Below are 23,164 nucleotides of genomic sequence, written 5' to 3'. Positions count from 1 at the left end.
TCTTTAATTTCATTTTTTTTTACAATTTATTTCCTTCCTCCTGTGTTGTGTTTTATTTGCATTTTTTGCTTGTTTCTTTCTTAAGCTAGAAGCTTAAATTGTTGATTTCAAATCTTATTTTCTAATATAAGGGTTTAATTTATCAAATCTCTCTTTAAAGTACTTTCTTAGCTGTGAACCACAAGCTTTGATATGTTATGTTTTCACTTTCATTCAAATTCAAAATATTTTCCAATTTTCTTTGTGTTTTCCTCTCTGACCAACTATGTGTTAATAAGAAATGAGTTGTTTAATTCCAAATATTTAGGGAGGTTTCTGATTTAATTTCTAATTTAATTCTGTGATAAGGGAACACACTCTGAATGAATTTAATTCTTTTATATTTGTTGATATCTGTTTTATGGCCCAGTATATGGTCTATTTTGGTAAATGTTCCATGAGTGCTTGAGAAGAATGTGCATTCTGCATTTGTTGGATGGAGTACATTATAAATGTGAATTAGGTCAAGTTATTGTGATAACTTGTTTAAGTTTCTATATGCCTACTGATTTTCTGTTCTCTCGGTTATAGAAAGGAATGTTGAAATGCCAACTATAATTATTCATTTGTTTATTCTTTTCAGTTTTGCTTCATGTATTTTGAAGCTTTGCTATTAGGTATATATATATTTAGGGTTGTGTATTTTTTTTTAAGATTTTATTTATTTATTTTTAGAGGGGAAAGGAGGAAGAAAGAATAAGAAAAACATCAACATGTGGTTGCCTTTGGAGAGCCCCCCACTGGGGACCTGGTCTGCAGCCCAGGCATGTGTCCTGACTGGGAATTGAACCCGTGACCCTTTGGTTCACAGGCTAGTGCTCAATCTACTGAGCCACACCAGCCAGGGCTGTTGTGTATTCTTGATGAATTGTCTTTTTCTCATTATGAAACATCCCTTTTTAACTTTGGCAGTATTTCTTGTTCTGCACTGTTTTTGTAATACAGTCATACCTTGGTACTCGTCAGCTTCAGAACTTGTCAAACCTTGTACTTGTCGCATTTTGATGAGAAAAAAATGTTTCAGCACTTGGTGCTTGCTTGGGACTCGTTGCACTTGTTAGAACTTGTATAAGTTATGACACTGCCCCGCAAGAGAAAATGCTTCATTGTTAGATACTCATTGGTTTTGGGACTAGTCATGAGTTCTGGAAAGAATTGACAAGTACTGAGGTACCACTGTATAGCCACTTCAGCATTCATTAGACATTTTAAAAAATTTGTGGTAAAATATACATAACATAAACTAAATAAAATGTACCATTTTAACCATTTTAAGTATACAATTTAGTGGCATTAAGTGCATTCAGTGTTGCGCAACCATTGCCACTACTCATTTCCAGAACTTTTTTTATCATCCCAGCAAAAACTATGCATCTATTAAAGAGTAACTCCCATTTGCCCCTTCCCTCAGCCTCTGGTAATCTCCATTCTACTTTCTGTCTGAATTTGCCTGTTCTAGGTACCTCATTTAAGTGGAATCATACAGTACAGAGTGGGGCAAAAGTAGGTTTACAGTTGTGAGTACATGAAACAGAGTTTATTCTTAGCACAGAGTTAATACTATTATGTGTTAAATAGTGTATCATTTTTCATATGAACAACTGCCTTCTTTTGCTCCACCCTGTATTTGCTTTTTTGTGACTGGCTTATTTCACTTAACATAATGTTTTCATGACTCATTTATGTTGTTGCATGTCTCAAGATACCCATTCATTTTTAAAAGGCTGAATAAGTCCCTGGGTGGCGTAGCTCAGTGGATTGAGTGCAGGCTGCGAACCAAAGTGTCGTAGGTTTGATTCCCAGTCAGGGTACATGCCTGGGTTGCAGGCCATGACCCCCAGCAACCGCACATTGATGTTTCTCTCTATCTCCTTCCCTTCCCTCTCTAAAAATAAATAAATAAAATATTTAAAAAAAAAGGCTGAATAAAATATTCCATGTATCTATGTATCACATGTTGCTTATCCATTCATCTGTTGATACACATTTGAGTTGTTACACCTTTTGGCTGTTGTGAATAATGCTGCTATGGACACTATGGACAATGTACAGACTCTCTGAGCTCCTACTTTTAATTCTTTTGGGTATATCCAAGGGTTATTTCAATATTCTTAACCTTAGTGTTTGCATGATATATCTTTCTTAATTTTAATCTGTTTTTGTCTTTATATTTAAAGTGAGTTTCATGTTGACAGGTTTGTAAAATTCTCTTTTTAAATATATCTTATCTCTCTTTTATTTGGAGTATTCTTAAAATAACCATATGGTTGGGTTTAAATATTTCTTCTTGCTATTCATTTTCTGTTTGTCCCATCTTTTGTCTGTTCCTTTGTCCTTCTTTATTGCCTTTTTTTGGATTCAGTATATTTATTCAGTTTTTGTCTCCACTATTAGCTTAACAGGCCATGCTTTTTATTTCATTTTATTTATTTAGAGAGGAGGGAAGAAGGGAAAAAGAGAAAAAGAGAGAGAGAGAGAAAACATCCATGTGAAAAATAAACATCAATCTGTTGCCTCTCACATGGGCCCCAACCTGGGCTGTCTCTTGCAGGTGCCCCAGCCAGGGACTAGGCCCACAACCCACACATGTGCCCTGACCAGGAATCGAACCAGTGACCTGCTTTGCGGAACAATGCCCAACCAACTGAGCCGTGCCAGCCATGGCCAGGCTACAGTTTTTTTAAGCGGTATTCTACGGTTACAGTAAGCCTCTTTAACTTGCCAGGTTCCACCTTCAAATAATTCACCACTTCACATGAAATGTAAGAAACTTTCAAGGGCATTCTTGTATTTTCTACTCTAATCCTCTGTGCCATTGTTGTCATACATTGTCCTTGTGTATATATATGTTAAAAACTCTAGATTTTACTGTTGTGATTTTTGCTTTAAACAATTTATTGTATTTTATATTTATACCATTTAATTTATTATTTCTGTTATTCCTCTTTCCTTTGTGTAGATCCTAGTTTCTATTCAGTAACTTTTTATATGTGCTTGAGGAAGTTACTTTAATAAATTTTCACAGATTTTGTCAGAAAAAGTCTTTATTTTACCTTAATTAAAGTCTTTTTTTTAGGGGGTATAAGTATAGATTCAGTGCAGTTATGACATGTAATGCAGACAAATCCCATACTGCTCACTCAATTTCCCTCAGTAGTAACATCTTGCATAACTTGCATATTCAATCAAATAACTGTAGTATAATATCTCAACCAGGAAATGGATATTGATACAATTTTGCTTGACCTTATTCGAATTTCACCAGTTTTACCTATATTCCTTTTTATATGAGCTCATTATGTATATTTAGTTCTTTGCAGTTTTATCACATATAGAATTAGTATGACAGATATCACAATCAAGATATAGAATAGTTCCATCACAAGGAGTACTTGTGCTACCCTTTATTGTCACAGCTACCTCTCCTCTCCTTTATCCACCCCAACCCTTGGAAACCACTCACTCTGTTCATTTTTATCATTTTAACATTTTTAGAATGTATATAATTATGCAGGATACAGCTTTTTGAAATAGGTTTTTGTTTTTTCACTTAACCATGATTTGTGTGAGATTTGTCCAATTTGCTTCATGTACCAATAGTTTGTTCTTTCTTGTTGCTGAGTAGTATTCCATGTACAGGATGTGCCACATTTTGTTTAACCATCATTTGTTGAAGGATATTTGGGTGTTTTCCTAGCTTTTTGCTATTAAAAAGAAAGTACACTAGGTCCTTGAGTAGTGTCATTTCATTCAACATTTTGTTATAACATTGATGAGAAAAAATCGATTCCTGGACAAAGCTACCATATGTGGAGTTTGTATGGTCTCCCCATGTATGCATGGATTTTCTGTGTGTATTCCAGTTCCATCTCACGTCCCAGAGATGTGCACATTAGGTTAAGTGGCATGTCTAAATTGTCCTAGTATGAATGAGTGTGTGCCCTGCAATGGAATGGCACTCTGTCCAGGGTTGGTTTTTTGCCTTGTGCCCTGAGCTGCAAGATAGGATCTGGCTACCCATGAACCTGAACTGGAATAAGTGAGTTGGAAAATAATGATCATACTTGTTTTTTATTAATCTTTGTTAAACATATGTGTAGCTAACTTTTATTGCAATGTTTGATATTAGAAGTGTTTTGGGGTTTTTATTTAGAAGTTTGATGAAGTTTTTGTGACCAGAAATATGCTGTAGGAACTTTGTTTATGTCAACTAGCCTGTGAGAAAATTGGTTTCATTATATACGCTTTTTTCTTAAAGTTGTAGTTTCCAAGAACCTATTGATGATATTAAGTGAGGACTCACTGAACAGGCATGAAAATGGTGTACATGTCTTGGTGTGAAAATAAGTTTTGTTGGTCTGGGATAAATGACCCACTTGTGGATCATTACAGTAAACTCATGTTTAGTTTTATAAAGAACTGCCCTATTCTTCTAGAGTGCCTATAACTGTTTATATTTTTTCACATCTTTACTAGTATTTTATTAATTGTGGAAAATATACATAACAACAAGATGGTGGAATAGGTCATTGTGGTACTCACATCTTCCCGTAACCATATCAAGATTACAGCTAAACTACAGAAAAACCATCACTCAGAACTGCCTACAGTCTAGCTGAACACAAGTGCTGTAACTAAGTATAGAAAGAAGCCATGTTGAGACTGCATTAACATTAACATTAGCTAGGAAAGTCCATTTTTGTTCTGCTATTTCTTCTTCCAGGATGTACAGCTGTAGCTCCAACACCTGTCTTGAAGTACAAGGTGACTTTGGGGAGGCCATACTCTGAAGGCTGCATAGCAGAAAAATAGGAACCTGAGTCCCTGATAGTACCAAGGGGCCATTGTACCAATAGTACCAATCTTGGACTACTGAACTTCTTGACTTCTATGTGGAAGTGAAATAAAGTCCTGTCTTGTTTAAACTACCAAAATAAATATATGAATGATACCATTTTAGCCATTTTTAAGTGAATACATTTGTGGCATTAAGTACGGTCACATTGTTTGCAATGCTTCCCACCATCCATTTCCAGAACTTTTCATTTTCAACTGGAATTCTGTACTAGTTAAACATTGACTCATTATTCCCTATCTCCCATGCCCTGGCAATCACCATTCTACTTTCTGTCTCTGTGAATTTACTATTCTAGGAACCTCATATGAAAGGGATCATATACTATTTAGCCTTTTGTGACCAGCTTATTTAGCATTTGGTTTTATAATTTTTATTTAGCCATCCTAAATTCAATTCAATTCAATTTAGTAAATTGACTTTTTAAAATTTTAGTATTTGAAAGATGTCATAACATTGTTTTTTGACTTCCATAGTTTCAGATAAGAAATCTGCTATCATTCATACCATTGTTCCTCTCTAGGAAATATTTTTTCTCTCTGGCTACTCTTAAGACTTTATTTTTATTGGTTTTTCAGCCAGTTGATTATAATATTTCTTTGTCTTGATTTGAGGTTACCCTGGTGGTGCTTACTGGGCTTCTTGAATATATAGGCTTATAGTTTACATCAAAATTAAGAAATTTTGGTTATTCTAATAATATTTTTAGTCCATCCTTTCATATAGTAATCCAATTATACATGTTAGACCTTTTGATGTTGTCCCACAGTAACTGAGATCCTACACATTTTTCTTTTATTGTGCTGTTACTTGGTTCTTATTTTCATGTCTCCATATCAATGGATTTTTAAAAAAAGATTTTATTTATTTATCTTTAGAGGGAAAGGGAAGAAAAGAGGGAGAGAAATATCAGTGTGTGATTTCCTCTCATGTGCCCCCTGCTGGGAGCTGGCCTGCAACCCAGGCATGTGCCCTGACTGGGAATCAAACCACCATCCTTTGGTTTCCAGGCCTGCGTTCAATCCACTGAGCTACACCCGCCAGCGCAGATTTTTTTTAAATTTATGGATCATTTCTTCTGCAGTGGCATATGTGCTGTTAGTCCCATCTATTAACATTTTTTTATTTTTGAATTTTATTTTTCATTTTATAAAGTTCTGTTTTGTTTTTCTCTTTTCTCTCAATTAAGCATATGTTCTTATGTAAATATTTGAAGATACTTATAATAAATAATACCTTTTTCCTCATTTCTCTTTCATTATGAAGTCTGTTTTTATTGACCAATTTTTCTGCTGGTTATGTCTAACCTTTCCTATTTTTTGATATGTCCTTTTTTTTAGATTTTATTTACTATTTTTAGAGAGAGGGAAAGGGAGTAAGGAAGAGAGAGAAATATCAATGTGCAATGTGTGAGAGAAACACCAATTGGTTGCCTCTTGCACGATCCCAACCACGGATTGGGCCTGCGACCCACGCATGTGCCCTGAGAATCAAATTGGCAACCTTTCAGTTTGCAGGCTGGCACTCAATCTATTGAGCCATATTAACCAGGGCATGTCCTTTAATTTTTGATTGATTGTAATATGTGGTCGATTTTATTTTTTATATGCTGAAAATTTTTTTCTATCTCTGAAGAATGTTACACTTTGTTTTGATTGGTACTTATGGGTCAGTGTGATCCTTTCAAGGCTGTTTTTAAGCTTTGTTAAGATGAATTTAGAGAGGTCTTTATGCTAGGGCTAATTTAGCTCTACTGTTAAGGTTATGACCTCTTTGGGGTCTCTAGGAATGCTTCAAGTCTTCAACAAGGAATCTCCACTGTGGTTGAGTTGAAACTCTGACATCCCCCAGCCTTGTGTGACCTCTGGGAAGTTAGCTTTCTAACAGTTGTTCTCTGCCTGACCTTTTGGAGTTTCACCCTTTGTATGTGTAACGTAGTATTCAGTCAAATACTGAAGGCATCCCCTAAATAGTTCTAGAATTCTTTCCCTAAATAACTACTTTCTCTATTTCTGTTGCTTGGCCTAACCGAACTCTGATCTTTCTTTTCAGTTCACAGGACTGCTATGCTTTACTTGGAATCCTTTACACTGTACTGCATTCTGGAAAGTGCTTCCAGGTAGAAAGCCAGTAACCATATAACTTACTTTTTTGTTTCACTCCTCTCAGAGCTTGCAGTCATATATTGCCTCTTGTCTAGTATCTGAAAATGGATTTTATATTTTTCCAGTTTTGCAGGTATTTGTGACAGGAAGGTAAATCCTGTCTCAGTTATTCTATCATTGCTCAGAAGTAGAAGTTGATCCCAAATTTGCATACACCAAGTTTACAAAAACAGTTTGGTTTAAATTTTGTCATAGTATTATGGCCAATATTGTGACATCATTATGATTTTTATTAAAGTATAGTTGATATATAATATGTAAGCTTTAGGTGTACAACATAGTGACACTATATTTGTATACTTTTTTTAAATAATAATTTTTTTAATCCTCACCCTAGGATATGTTTATTGATTTTAGAGAGAGTGGAAGGGAGAGAGAGAAAGAAACATCGATGTGAGAGAGAAACATCGATCAGTTGCCTCCTATACATGCCTGACTGGGGATCGAACCCGCAACCTAGGTATGTGCCCTGACCAGGAATCGAACCCTCAACCTTTCAGTGTATGGGACAATGCTCCAACCAACTGAGCCACCCAGCCAGGGCTTCTTGGTCTTTTATTGTCTTCCATGATATTTTAAAGAATTCAGGTTAGTTGTTTTGTAGCTAATTTCTGTTTTGACAGAAAATCAAACTCTATTTGAGTCTAGTGTGGAGTTGCAGATAACTTTGTCTATAAGTAGTGTGGAGTTGTAAATATCAGAATATTTTGAGTCTTTTTTCCACACCCCAAATCTTTCAACCATAATGTTTTGGAAGAATGTTTTTCAGGATATGTATGAAATTCTGAAAATTTTAAACAAAAATCTTTTTCTTTGCAAAGTTGCAACATTTGTAGATTTTGGGTTATGATATTAAACTTTTAAAAAAATTCCTGCTGCATTTGTGCATTTGTGCCTTGTATTTAAGTTTCTGACATTTTCAAGAATGTTGCAATTCTGTTTTTTTTATTTGCATTTAGAAAATTCACATGAACTTTTATTAAAGCAAATAAACTAGAAATACTTATAAGAAAAATGAAGATAATTCTGTAAATTCTAGCGTTCATATATAACAATTGTCAACATTTTGGTCTATACCCTTCCAAACTTAAGGTAATAAAAGTGTATGTGTGAGAAACATTAAAAGAATTTTGTATCATTATAACACTGCTGTTGCTTGCTTTTCTCTCTTGTTATAGTGGTTACATTATTACACAATGAAAGAATGGAAAAGTAAAGGTGCCATATGATCTTTTTAAAGGGGAACAACTGGAAAGAGGCTCTTGTCTTACCAGTTAGCATTTAAATACTTACCAAGTACTGTAAATAATTCTTAATGGTCATATCAATTACTTTTCTAGTTCTCTTGAGTTCTCTGAGAATTAGAACTTGATGGGGTTAGGGGAAGACAAGAGAGGAGTGCTTGTGGAAAGTTGAATATTATGAAAATTCTAAACTTTGTTTATTTGGTACTGTGTTTCATATAAATATTATGGCCACAAAATGAATTTTTCTTATTTAAATAATTTAAATAGGTAGAACATTCACCGTTCAAAAGTACAAAATAGACAATAAAAAGTCTCCCTCCCATTTTTGTGTCCTAAGCTCTTGAGTTCCTTCATCAGAGGCCATCAGTGCTCTCAGTTTCCAAGTATCTTTCCAGAGATACGTAAGAGAAAATTTGTATATATCACAGAACACGTTGGAAATTACCTCTTTTAATCTAATTCCCTTTAATAGGATTACATTTGTATAGGGTTTCATAATTTTGCAATGTTCTTTCACACACAGTCTATCTTGTCCTTGTAACCATCTTGGAAAGTAGTGAATAAAAACTTGAAAGTACAAAAACTGAAAATTACTAATTAAGACCTGCAGAAAGAATAAGATCAGAAAAGGTTCTTTTTATTACTTCTAAAATACCTGATTTAGGTCATTCGGTGAAAGGTGTAAATTGTATCTCCTTTCTGTCAAAAATGCTACCGTGCAATTCTGATGCTAACCACCTGGAGATCAGATTATGGGTTTAAGGGCATGGTTCTGAACTTCAGGTGTCAGCTGCAAATTCTTGGGATCCCCAGACCACCTACATTTTTGACCAACTGGCCACAAATCGAAAGGGTTCCCATGATTCCCCTCAGGTTTGATAATTTACTAAAATGAATCAAAGAACCCAGGAAACTGCTGTACTTACTGTCGCAGTTTTATTATAAAGAATTCAAATCAGGACCAGCTAAATGAAGAGACACAGGGGGCCAAGCCTGGGAGGGTTGCAAATGCAGAGCTTCTAACTTCCTCTCTCTGTAGAGTCAGGAAGTATCACCCCCATTGACCAGGAAACTCACTTGTCCAGAGTATTAATTGGGATTTCAATATGTAGGGTGTGAATGATTGAATCATTGGCAGCAGAATGGCCTCCTGAATAACAAAGATACTCCTATTACTTGGGGTAAATTCCAAGGTTTGAAAATTTCCCCTCCCAGGAACCAGGGGGAAAAACTAGACAAATTCTCTTCTATACAATGCTGTCATAGTCTTCCAACATCTATCCTTAGAAAAAGCTCCTGTACCAGTTTTTAAAATTATCTTTCAGAGATAGTTTTTTGTATGTATGTATACATATATATGTATATAGTTTTTGTATCTGTGATATTAATATTATTTTCTATGATAATCTTGCTCTTTTTCCATCTGGACTTTTATGCTTTTTCTCCTTGTGGGATGCCAGTCCATTTGGAGGAGGAGAGTATGTCTTCAAAATTCTTGTTTTTCCAAGTTCTATATTGTTCCTTCCATGTAGCCTTTCTTGCCCAGCCCTCATCTAGAAGGCAGTCTCTCTTTTCTAAACTATTATAGTTCTGTGTGTCTCCAAGGCATAAGTCACTTAAATAATGGTTTATCATAATTGCATATACTCTTTGCCCATTTCTCATTTACAAATTTAGGGTTTATAAGGGAATGGGCTTTGTGAGTCTTACTTTACTCTTCTTTGTATTCCTCCTCCCTCTAATATTTAGCTTACAGTGGATACCTAAGTATCTCTAGTTTTAAAAATTATGTTTTTGCATCATTTATTAATTTTCTACACTATTATCATTTATTGTAGCAAACTGCAGTAGGAAGATTTTCTGTAGGATTGATTAAATTCATTCAGCGATATTATCTATTCTATATTAAATTGTATAGTTATATAAAGTATTATAGTTTACAGATGTGAGCAGTTTCCCCCACACTCTACTTGAGTGAAAAAAAACAGGCAAACTGCTAACAAGGATTTATTTAAGTTTTGGGTTTAATATGTAGAGTGTAAACAAATGGGATTTTTCAGAAACTTCTGTTAAACAGAAGATTTTAGTAAACTGATGTGTTCTTTCTCGAATATGATCACTAATAATTCAGAAGATCTTATATTGTTATAGTTTAACTTGGCAATAATAGGCTCGACCCATGTGGGGACTGTCTCCTTTAGGAGAGCCATGTATATTCCTAATGTGTTTCTGACACTTTTAACTATTTTGCTAATTTATGTTATCTTCCTAGCTCCTTTAGAGACTTCAATTTAAGACCTTTGATCAATTCTTCAATAATAAGATATTATATAGGCTATTTTGAATTTGCTTCCTTAGGTTGTGAAGAGTAAATTATTAAAAAGAAAAAGTAAGGCATCATTTAGTACTTTACTGGACAGATTTTGAAAACTGCCTACAAAATTTTAAATATATGTCTAAAGTCTAAAAAAGAAAAATATTTAGTGTTTTCATTATAAATTTTATGCTGTAGATTGTTATTTTATATTTTAGGTGGCCCATTTATGTCAAGGCAGGTTTTTTTGTTTGTTTGTTTGTTTTTTGACGATACCATATCTAATGAGAAGATACCTAGAGAAACCTAGAAACCTAATTTTCTGTAGAAAAGTTGATGTTTAAGAATACAGACTGGAACCTGGGATTGAACTGTGGCCCTACAATTTATAGACTGTAACTTCGGTAAATTAACCTCTGTATCTCAGTCTCCCTATCCATAAAATGGGCACACTGATGATATTGTTATGAGAATTTATTATCGTTATTGTTGAGTCTAGTATGTCTTTTTGTTTTTGTTTCTGAAACTGAAAGTACAGGATTTATTGCATGGTTTCTTTAGTTTCAAATTCTATTTCTGTAATCTTGGAGCAAGTTAAGTTTTAAAGTATTATAGCTTGATTAATTTTTCTATTTTCAATGACATTTTAGTAGGCTTTGACATCTAACTAAGTTCAGTAGTTTATCAAATTAACTATCAGGAAAAGTAGAGAATGTTTAATTTTTTAAGTATATTTTATAGATTATGCTGTTACTGTTGTCCCATTTTTTCTCCCCTTTCTCCCCCTCCACCCTGTATGCCCCCTCCCATCAGCTTTCCACCCTCCATTTAGTTCATGTCCATGGCTTGTACATATTAAGTTCTTTGGCTTCTTAATTTCCTGTACTGTTCTTAACCTCACCCTGTCTGCTTTGTAGCTACCAATTATGCTTCTTATTCCCTGTGCCTTTTTCCCCATTCTCCCTGTCCCCCTCTCCCCTGATAACCCTCCATGTGATCTCCATTTCTGTGTTTTTGTTCTTGTTCTAGTTGTTTGCTTAGTTAGTTTTTGGTTTTTAGATTCAGTTGTTGATAGTTGTGAGTTTGTTGTCATTTTACTGTTCATAGTTTTGGTCTACTTTTTCTTAGATAAGTCCCTTTAACATTTCATATAATGGTTTGGTGATGGCAAACTTCTTTAACTTGACCTCATCTGGGAAGCACTGTATTCACCCTTCCATTCTGAATGATAGCTTTGCTGGATAGAGTAATCTTGGATGTAGGTCCTTGCCTTTCATGACTTTGAATACTTCTTTCTTGCCCTTCTTGCCTATCAGGTTTCTTTTGAGAAATCATCTAATAGCCGCATGGGAAAGAAGGAGAGAAATATCAGTGTGTGGTTGCCTCTCACATGCCCCCTACTGTGGACCTGGCCCACAACCCAGACATGTGCCCTTACTGGGAATCAAACTGCGAATCTTCGGTTAACAAGCTGGCACTCAAACCACTGAGCCACACCAGCCAGGACCCCTTCGTTATCTTTTCAAATAAAATTTCAGTTTCTTGCTCTTCCTCTTCTCCTCCTGGCACCCCTATGATTCGGATGTTGAAATGTTTAAAGCTGTCTCAGAGGTTCCTAAGCCTCTTCTCAATTTTTGAATTCTTATTTCTTCATTCTGTTCTGGTTGAATGATTATTTCTTCCTTCTGTTCCAAATTAGTTTTTTGAGTCCTTGGTTCCCTGTATATTTTCCTTTATTTCACTTTGCATAGTCTTCACTTCTTCCTGTATTTTGCATCTGTACTCAATCATTTCTGTGAGCATCCTGATTACCAGTATTTTGAACTCTGTATATCTGATAGGTTGACTATCTCTTCATTGCCTAGTTCTTTTTCTGGAGTTTTGATCTGTTCTTTCATCTGAGCCATATTTCTTTGTCTGGGCAAGCTGTTACATTGTAAGGGGCAGAGCCTTAGGTACTCACTAGGGTGGGCTAACCAGGGTCGCTGCATTGCTGTACTGTATGTGGGGGAGGGGTCAGAGAGGGAACAATGCTACTTTCTGAGCTCTCACCCCACTTTCAGTCACTTCCCCCCTCTACCCACAAGAAAATTGGGCCCTTCTGGTGCTGATTCCCAGGTGGGTGGGTTGCGTACATTATAAGACCCTGTGGGTCTCTCCAGTGAACTCTCCTGTGAGACTGGGATTTTCTCCCACTGTCATAACCCCCATAGGTTTTTACAGCCAGGGGTTTTGAGGCTTTATTTCCTGGCACTTGAATGCTGGGTTGCATGGTCTGTCTCACTCCCCAGTTGTTCCTTCTGGTTTATCCACACACAAATGTGGGACTGCCTGGTCCACCAGCTGCCTCGCCTGCCCAGTCTGCCGCCTTGCCATGCATCCTCTTCACTCCAGCTGCCTATCTCTGCTCCTCCTACCAGTCTGGATGAATGTTTCTTCTTTAACTCCTTGATTGTCAGTCTTCCATACAGGTCAATTTTTTGGTAGTTCTGGTTGGTTTTGTTTTTAAATTTGTTGTTGTCCTTCTTGGTTGTATGAGGCAGCCATGTATATTTACCTACACCTCCATCTTGGCTGGAAGTCTCTCTAATTTTATAATGATAAAAAGCTGACCAACAAATTCCAAGTGTTGAGGAACAGATATCGCTGGTGGGAAACCAAAGTGTTACAGCCAATGGGAGTATACTTAGAAAGTTAAATGTACATTTACTAGCAGTCCCACTGCTAGGAATTTACCTAAGATAAATGAAAACACATGTTCTCACAAAGACTTAAATACAAATAAATATTCATAATAGCTTTATTTATATTTGCCAAAAAGTGGGAACAACTCAGTATCAGCTGATGAATTGGTAAACAGATGTATGTTATTGCTAAATATGTAGTAAAAACTTAAGGGCTTTGGGGGAAAATGGAGTTAGCACTCAAAAACTTCATCACTGGCACATAAAAAAAGATAGGAATCTAATAAAAACAGTAGTATGGTTTTATACATGTTAAATGATTAATACAAACATAAATACTAATACGATAAATATGGCACTGTACCTTGAAAGAGACCTTAATTTTGTGGAAGTGGGTATAGGAAGGGTTGCAACTTGGGAGTTATTGTAAGACAATGAAAGACAGATTATCTGAAATCAGTCTGTAAATATTAACACCAGAGGTGGACAGGTGTCCGTAACACACGCAGTGAACTAAAGTAGCTGACGTGTAAGGTGTATGTGTGTGTTTTATGTATTCTTGGTGTTTATGATATAGGTTTTATTGTTATTCAGGTGTGATAAGGTCCACAGTTCAGGAGACAATTGCCATTGAAAAGACAGGTTTTATTTTTTGTTTGTTTGTCTGTTTGTTTTTAAAGATAGTTTGTTATAGTTCCCAAGAGGAGAGGGTCACACCATGCCATGTAGGGCCACAAAGGGAATCACCAGGTTGGTCAGGAGGGAGAGGGAACCTGAAGAAAAAATGGTAAGAGCCTTTATTGTCATTTCTGTGGAAAAAATAGGTGAGGCAAGTTAAGCAGGTTTAGGATTGGCTACTTTGAACGATCCACTTTACTGCACTGAGTTGTTGGGGTCCTGCAGTGATCAAGGGAGGGGAATATGAGCTTGGAGTGCAAGAGCTAGATAAAGGAGATAGTTGGGAGGATGCATTTTGGATTGGTTTGCATGTGAAAATATGCTCTCTGGTTAGTTGTTTGCTGTCTCTAAGAATTGGCTAGCCCTTCAAGTGCCAGAAACTACAGAATACAGAAATATAGTTAATATATTTGGTTCATCTGGGTACAGTTTTCTGAATTAGTCTGTTGTTTCTCAGGGATAAAATTGAACATAAATAAATGTGTAATTGGCATTATCGTAGTTTTCAAAATAAATGTTAGAGCAGAACTGACTGTATGTACAAATGGTATACAATATTTGAATTGTCATTTCCTTTGCAAAGTTAGTGGTGCAGATCCTATTACATAGATTTTAGTTTTACGTTAATATAAATTTCTTGGAACATGGCCATATTTGTAACAAGTAAAACAATTTAATAAGAGTAGTCTTGATCTTGGGAAAATGATCACAAATTTAAATTTTAGAGAAAACCCAAGAAAAATTTTATCTTAGTATACATGCTCAGTATAATTCAAGCAATTAAGATAGGTAATTATGTAGAAAGCAGATTGGATTGTTAATTTGAAGTTCTTTGAAAATTACCTGAAAGTAATTGTATGCTTATTAAAATTATTTTTTATTTGTAAAAAATAAATCATATCTGCTTTTATAATTGGAGTGAGTTTAAAAAATACCTGCTCTTGGGATTGTTCTGTAGCTACCAATTTGTACCTCTTAACCCCTTTACTTTTTCCACCCAGCCACAGAGATGTATAATACAGCATAGGAAATATAGTCAGTAATATTATAACTATGTATGGGGCCAGTTGGGTACTTGAAATATTGAGGGGCCACACTGTGAAGTACATAATTGTCTAACCACTGTGCTATGCATCTGAAACTAATACAGAATAACATTATCTGTAAACTGTAATTGAAAAGTAAAAAACAAACAAACAAAAAGAAACCACCCTTACTTAAACATGTATAAGGCAACTTAAGTAAATTAAACAGTAGGATATTTAAGTAGTCATTCAACACTATCAGGTTTTGTGGAGGAGCTCCAGGACCTTATGCTCTATATAGCCTGGGGGCATAAGGCATGTAAATAACTAGAATACATAGAAAAATAAATTTTAAAATAGAGATTCGAAATGAAAATATAGGAAGAGGAAGGAATTACTAATTCCAAATGAAGTTTTATGAAAATTTCATGGGTTCAAGATTTGAAGTCAGATTTAAATAGAATAATTTAGTTAAGAAAGTGGCAAGGAGAGTATTTCAGGTGGCATGGAGGCCTTTGATGAACATTGCTGTGGTTAAGGAATAGATAGACTAGGAGAAAAGATTGGAAAGGAAGGTTCCAGACAAATTATGGAGTTCTTGAAGGCTTTATCTACTGATACGAACTTCATTCTGTAAGCATTATGGTATTATTTGAGTTTTTAAAAAGTGAGCAGTAATTCTGTGGCCTCTCTTAAAAGAATTTCCTGCCTTAATTTGTACTTCATAAATATTAATGGAAAAATTAGAGAAACTATATGAAAGATGAGTTGGAGAGGATGACTCTAAGAACAGTCCAGATAGGAGGTTAATGCATTATTCTAAGTAAGATATGCTTCAAGCCTGAACTAAGCTATCATCAGCAATGGATAAATGAGGAGATTCCAGTCTGTTGGATTTACCATTTTATTAGATTACTGTTAGAGGTGAAAAAGAGGAAGGGAAAAAATTCCAAGGTCATACATACCTAGTTTTCTCCTTAGAGACAAAGAATAGTGGTGCCATTATCCTGGGTGGGAAATGCAGGATGGATTTGGCTGAATAGAATTGCTGGTCATATGGTAATTCTATGTTTAGCTTTTTGAGGAATTGCCAAACTGTTTTCCACAGCAGCTATACCATTTTACATTCTCACCAGCAATGCACAAGGTTTCCAATTTCTCCAATTCCTTGCCAACACCTGTTACTTGACTCTGCTTATAGTCATCCTGATGGGTGTAAAGTAGTATCTCATTGTAGGTTTTGATTTGCATTTCCTTAATGAATAATGAGGTTGAGGATTCATGCACATACTGACCACTTGTATATCTTCTTTGGAGAAATGGCTATTGAAATATATTGCCCATTAAAAAATTGTAAACATTTATCAGTTACCTTTTGCCCGTTTAAAAAAAAAGATTAATTTTTAGAGAGAGGGGAAAGGAGGGAGAAGAGATGGGGAGAAACATCAGTGTGAGAGAGAAACATTGATCAGTTGCCTCTCATATGCGCCTTGTCTGGGGACTGAATCCACAACCTAGGCACGTGACCAGACCAGGAATCAACCCTTTGACCTTTTGCTTTGTGGCATAATGTGCAACCAACTCAGCCACACTGGTCAGGGCATCTTTGCCCATTTTTAATTGGCTTATTTAATTGGGTTAACCCAATTAATCATTCTTTATATATTCTGGATACTAGGCCCTTATTAAATATATGACTTGCAAATGTTTTCTTCCATTACGTAGGTTTTCTTTTCACCTTCTCGATGAAAATGTTAATGGAAAAATTAGAGAAAAATAATGTACAAGTTTGATGAAGTCCAATGTATTTCTTTTTTCTTCGATTGTATGTGCTTTCAGTGTCATATCTGAAAAAGTGGTGCCTAATTCATTGTCATGCAGATTTTGACCTGTGTTTTCTTCCAAGAGGGTTTTTCATCCATTTTTGACTTAAATTTTATATATGGTATGAAATAGAGGTCCAAATTTATTCTTCTGCATGTAGATATCCAGTTTTCTCACCAATATTTTTTGAAAAGACTTTGTTTTCCTATTAAATGATTTTGACTCCTTTGCTGAAATTCATTTGACCATGTAGGTATGGATTCTGAATTCTCTTCTCTTGGTCTGTATGGCTATCTTTATGACAGTAACACTCAGTTACTGTAGTTACTTGATTACTATAGCTTTATGTAGTATGCTTTGAAATAGGCCAAGTGAGTCTTCCAGTATATTCTTTTTTTAGAATTGTTTTGTTTATTCTGTGTCCCTTGCAGTTAATTTCATTTTCAGAATGTTAATTACTAGAGTATAAAAGTACAACTAATACTTGTGCAATTTTAACTGATATTTGTGTAGTTTTAACAGTTTTTTGTGAATTCTTTAAGGTTTTCTTTATATAAAATTATATCATCTGTGAGTAGAGATAATTTTATTTCTTCCTTTCCAATCTGGATGCTTTCTATTTCTTTTCTTGTGTAATTGTCCTGGCTTGAACTTCCAATACAATGTTGAGTCAAAGTGTTGAAAGTGACATTCTTGTCCTTGTTTCTCATTTTAGGGGAAAGTTTTTTTGTCTTTCACCATTAAATATGATGACACTTGAGGGTTTTTCAGGGATGGCTTTTATCAGGTTGAGGAAATTCCATTTTTTTCCTAGTTTGTTGAGCGTTTGTATCATGAAAGGGTGTTGGATTTTGTTAAATACCTTTTCTGCTTCTACCAAGATGATTATGTATTTTTCCTCTATTTTATTGGTATGGTATATTGATTGATTTTCATGTGTTGTGCCACCCTTCCTAGAATAAATCTTACTTGGTCATAGTGTGTTTTGTTGAGAGTTTTTCCACCTATATTCATAAGAGATACTGATCTGGGATTTTCTTCTGATGTCATTACCTGGCTTTATATGAGAATATACTGGCCTCATAAAAATGAGTTAGTGTTAATTCTTTAAATATTGGTAGAAGTCACCAGTGAAACCATCTCATCCTGGGCTTTTTGTGGTTGAAAGCTTTTCAATTACTGATTTAGTCTCTCTTATTTGTTATAAGACTGGTGAAATTTTCTTGAGTCAGTTTGGTAGTTTTTTAATTTGAAGAATTTGATCGTTTTGACTAATTTGTTTGTCATACTATTCTTATGTAATTTTTTTTTATTTCTGTAAAGTTGGTAGTGGTATCACTGTTTTCATGTCAGATTCTAGTGGTTTGGGCCTTCTCATTTTCCTCTAGCCAAAAAGAATCTGTTAATTTTGTTATATCTTTAAATAACCTACTTTTGGTTTTATTGATTTCCTTTATTGTTTTTATATTCCACATTTTATTTCTCTCTGCTTTACTAGCATATTTTATATGTTTTAATAGCCATTTGTAATTTGTGAGTTTTTTATTCATGGAATTTGCTTACTTTTTGTTGTTTTTATTGGTTTGTAGGAATACTTTATGTATTATGGTATATGTTAATAAAGCTAAGACCTCTAGAATAATGTTGAGTAATAGAAGGTAGGAGACATTCTTACCTTTTTTTTTAACTGTAGTAGCAGTGTATTTCACAATTAAATGGAATAATAAGGTTAATAAAGTTTCATTGTTCAAGTTTGCCCAGGAGTCAATAATAATGATGTGTGTTTCCTAGAAAATCACTCAGTAGTAGTATATCCTATGATAGAATACTACTTAGCAGTAATAATATAACAACCCTTAGATTAGTACCATATTACAGCTAAGGAAACTGAGACAGAGGGAGGTTAAGTGGCATCCCACATTGTACAGCTAGTAAGCAAGGGAGGTAGAATTCTATCTCAGGTATTTTGGCTTCAGAGGTTGTGTACTTAACTGTAGTGTAAAATCAACCCTTGTTCACCTGCCTAGTCCTAGTACCTTTCTCTTGAGGCCAATAATACTGTACTACATATTTGTGGAATATCATTATAGAGACAGTCTATGCATTTAAAAATATATACAAGTACAGATACATACACGCATATATTCCCCCCTCTTTTTTTAAAAAAAAGAAACAATTAGCATACTATCGTTTATACATTATTCTGTACCTTATTTTTTTAAAACTAAATGTGTCTCTCATACTGTTCTCAGCCTTTGTTTTATTTATTTTGGATGTGTCTATTTCTTTAAAGATTTATTTATTTATTTTTAGACAGAGATGGGAAGGAAGGGAGAGAGGGAGAGAAACATCAAAGTGTGGTTGCCTCTCCTGTGCCCTCTACTGGGGACCTGGCCCACAACCCAGGCATATGCCCTGACCAGGAATTGTTCAGTTCACAGGTTGGTGCTCAATTCACTGAGCCACACCAGCCAGGGATGGGTGCGTCTCTTAAATGAATTTGTTTGGGTTTGTTTTTTGTTTTTTTTGTTTTTCTGTTTTACACAAAATGAGGATTTTACGCAGAATAATTTAGTCATACCAGTTTATTTTTATCAAGGTGTTTAAGGCTTATATTTGTTAAATTGCTTTATTTTTAATTCTGCTTCTCTTTTTTTCTTTTCTATGTTATGTTAGAGTAGATTGCATTTTCTTTGCTTCCTGTATATTTACTCTGGTTATTTGATAGTTCTTTATCCTTTAAAGAAACAGGATAGTTCTCTATCCTGTTTCTGTTCTGCTGCTGGTTATTCTTCTGGAACAAAAAAGCCCTTCAGATTTACTAATGTAGTTTCTTTTCATTGTCCTTTGTTTCTATCTTCTCATTCTGTTTTATATATTTACATGAAATGATTCATAAAAGTGAGACTAAGTAACCTAGTATATTAAAACACTCTATTTGTGCTATTAAACATAAGGGGTTGATTTCAGTTGTGTTATTAAATCAACACTTAGTTATGTTGAAATTTCCCATTACGTAATCTGATTTGTCATTTTCAAATTTAATAATAGCTGAACAAATCACCCCTCACCCTGCTGAAAGAAAGCTCAGGAGTAAGTTATATGAACAGCACATTTCTTGCCTCTTGGCATGGTGAGGATTTGGGATTTAGCAGAAAAGGTGATCATTTTTTTTTCTAGGTATTTTTCTTCTAATGAAAAAGAAACAGTTGCCACTTTGCAGTGGTTTTTTAGTCCTTGGTCAAGTTGTATAAACAGTGAAGTTCATTCTTCGTTATTTTTCATCCCTTCACCTGAAAGAATCCTATAAAATAGATTATTTTATGCAAATATTGAATAAACAACAAGGTAGTTTGGTATTTTGTACTAAACATTAGAATATACTAACATTCCTATTTCTAATCTTAATTACGTAGATTTTATCAAGTTCTTGTTATACATGTAAGACATTGTGAAAGGTGCATAAAAGTTTCAAATGACTCTAATTGTATCAAGAACACATAAAATGGTAACTAGTAGGGTTGTGTAATTAAGGTCTGTTTCTGAAAAGAACATTGCCTGTATCTCTTTCAAATTAAAAAACTGAAAAGTAATTCATACATTTGGGGAACAAGAATTTGAAAGAAAGGATCCACGGGGCTGGGGGGGGAGTCCCAAACACCCCTGTTTCTAAGGTGTTCTTTTATAGACCGATTACCTGTGTATGTGTAGATACATATTTTCTTATTTTTATAAAAATGGTTATATATTTTATATTACTTCTGTGTCTTATTTTATAATGAAAACGAATCTTCTTATCTTTCTCAATGCTCCAAACTAAACTATTCATAATACTGCCCCGTGCACAACAACCCAATGAAATCCTTAACAGTGTTACCCTTGCTCTTCATGTTTCTCTTTCATTCCCTTTTCCAGTGCTAGAAGGCAGTTCAGGGTATTGATTCTGTATTTCCCACCATTTAACTGGCCCTGTGATTTTGAGAAAAGAAATACGACCTTTTGGGACCAAATTATCTATTAGTTTCTTCTAACTCTAAATTTTTGTAATTTAGGCAGCAAATCAGTTCTGTGTAAATTAAGCCTGATGTGAATTCCTGTAATGTCAAGTTTATTTTATTGGTGATATTTCTCAGTTTCATTTATCATTGTAGTTATTGGTATAGTGATGTGTGTGTGTCTGTTAAGGGAGATATAGTAGTGTTATCTCTCTCTGATGGTTCTCTGTAAAGAAACTTTTTCTTCTCTAAAGGAATTGAATGTTTGACTAAATTGGGTGTTTCCTAAGCCTGAAACCTCTGATTAACAGATACAGGGAGAAGGGCTTTATGGTACTGAAGTGGTTGCTTAAGACAACAATGTCCTTTTTGTGAAAATCTGAAGGTTCTTAAAAGATGGAATACTGTGATGTCATCACCATTCACTCAAGTAGCATTTCTAAAGTAATACTGAATATGTTGTGATTATCAATACCCTTTCCCCAGCATCTTTTTGTTGCTTTGACTGATATTATTGTCAATTATTTGTCTGTTTTGCAAATGTGGAACAGTTACTTATTCTGAAAATCCTATTTTGGTGAGATTTACAAATAAACTATATTGGGTTATTTATTCTAGTTTCATTAGCTTTCTTAGAGGTGTATGTTTTAGGATTCAGTGAGATGTTACTACCCATAAAAATGGTGTATGCCTTTTACATTTAACCCTGAATAGCCTAATAAATGATCAATTTCTCTAGTCTACTTTTGTGGAGCCAGAAATAAATTAGGTATCCTTTCCTATTTATAGGATAGTTCATTTCTTTTTACTGTTCTTTTTTAGTAGAAAGGATATGATAAATTATTGTTGTATTTTCCTCTAAGAACAGATGAGATATTTTTAAAAATGTAACCTAATAGCCTGTTTGTTTGTTTGTTTGTTTTGTTTTTAAAGAAGATTGTATGTGCCCTTGCAGGACATTTTATCCTGTCCAAAATGTCAGTGGAAACCCTTCTGTCCGCGCCAAAAGCTTACTATTTGGTTCTAAGTGTCCACGGAGACATTTGCTTCATGCCAACTTATCTACCTCCCTTCACTCGTATGTGCCATGAACAGCTAGGCTAGGCTACCAAGGTAAAAAGGGTTATTATTGGCAGTCCAGCCACACATAATTATTGAACCAATAAAACGTGATAGTATGTTTATATATTAACCCTGTAAACCAAAAATATAAATAAATGTTACGAACTATTTGAACCCAGGATTGTTGTCTAAGTCTGGATGTTTTGGATGGGACCAAACCTCAAGTACCTTTCGACTGGGACCAGATGTCTCCATGGACATTTTGTTTAGGACCAAGCGCCAGCAAATCATATGTGCAGTTCCATTAGTACCTTTAAGAACTTGTTACAAGTGTTTATAGGTATCTATATATATGTTTATATTTGTATTTATACATTATTTTTAAAATCACTTAAGGGTATATTTGTTGGTTTTGAGAGAGAGAGAGAGAGTGGGAGAGGGAGAGGGAGAGAAACATGTGAGAAACATTCATAGATTTTCATAGATTGCCTCCTGTTTGCACCCTCTCTGGGGATTGACCCCATAACCTTTTGGTGTGTGAGATGCCACTCCAACCAACTGAGCCACCCAGCCAGTGCACAAATGTGTGTGTTTTTTAATAATTTTTTATTGTTAGGCTATTACAGGTCCCAATTTTTTCCCCTTTGCCCTCCTCTGCCCCTCCCAAATGTGTATATATTTTTAAGCCTGACCTGTAGTTTATTAAGCTATATTAGTTCTGTAGTTTGGGTATTGGTATACCTAATATTCATATTTAGCAAGCTAGAGAAATTACAGAGTTTATGATTGGGGTAGCCTGGAAATCTTCTCTGTGCTATTTATTTCCCTACAGTTTTTCATGATAACATTATAAAATGGCTAAGACTCAAGTCAAGTGCCTCTGTCATTTTTGTATTGATGACTCTATTATAGTAATATTCTGAACAGGTGCAGGGCAACCAAGAATGGCATGAATTTTTTATAATAAAGTACTTGACCTCTGGGAATTTGAAGATCTCTAGAAAAGAAGTAATTATGCAGTGGATACTATTAACTCTAGGATAACAGTGTAATGATATATTTCAGAGGTTTCTAACTTTATTGGAGTTTTCATATTTTTATGTATTTTATTTTTCATCTTTTATGTCTTCTAACAGTCTGGAGCATATGCACAAATATTATTGGATCTTTTAATTCTTTTTCCTTGTAGAAGATGAACATACTAATATTGTTGAAAATTTGGAACAAACAGAAAGTATAGACTTGTGAATATTGTTCCATAATACCAGTCTTAACT

At 34.6% G+C, this 23,164-nt stretch overlaps 1 protein-coding gene across 5 annotated transcripts in view; it reads left to right on the top strand.

Moving 5' to 3' along the window:
* The window catches only part of TAOK1 (TAO kinase 1), a 144,501-nt gene that overhangs the window by 25,710 nt on the left and 95,627 nt on the right, over positions 1–23,164 (top strand). The window contains exon 1 of one of the 5 annotated variants that reach the window (XM_045836990.1): positions 2,782–2,801. The exons of 3 other annotated variants lie outside the window; for them this stretch is intronic. The gene's annotated coding sequence lies outside the window, so the exon portion shown is untranslated. Of the gene's footprint in view, positions 1–2,781; positions 2,802–7,460; positions 7,520–23,164 lie in introns of those variants that run through there. One more of the 5 variants, XM_045836989.1, reaches the window with a different exon arrangement.

Source organism: Phyllostomus hastatus, unplaced genomic scaffold (genome assembly GCF_019186645.2).
Source record: "Phyllostomus hastatus isolate PE091 unplaced genomic scaffold, TTU_PhHast_1.1 phas_contig_210, whole genome shotgun sequence".
Classification (NCBI taxonomy): Eukaryota; Metazoa; Chordata; class Mammalia; order Chiroptera; family Phyllostomidae; genus Phyllostomus; species Phyllostomus hastatus.
This window is presented reverse-complemented; position numbering and strand designations above follow the sequence as displayed.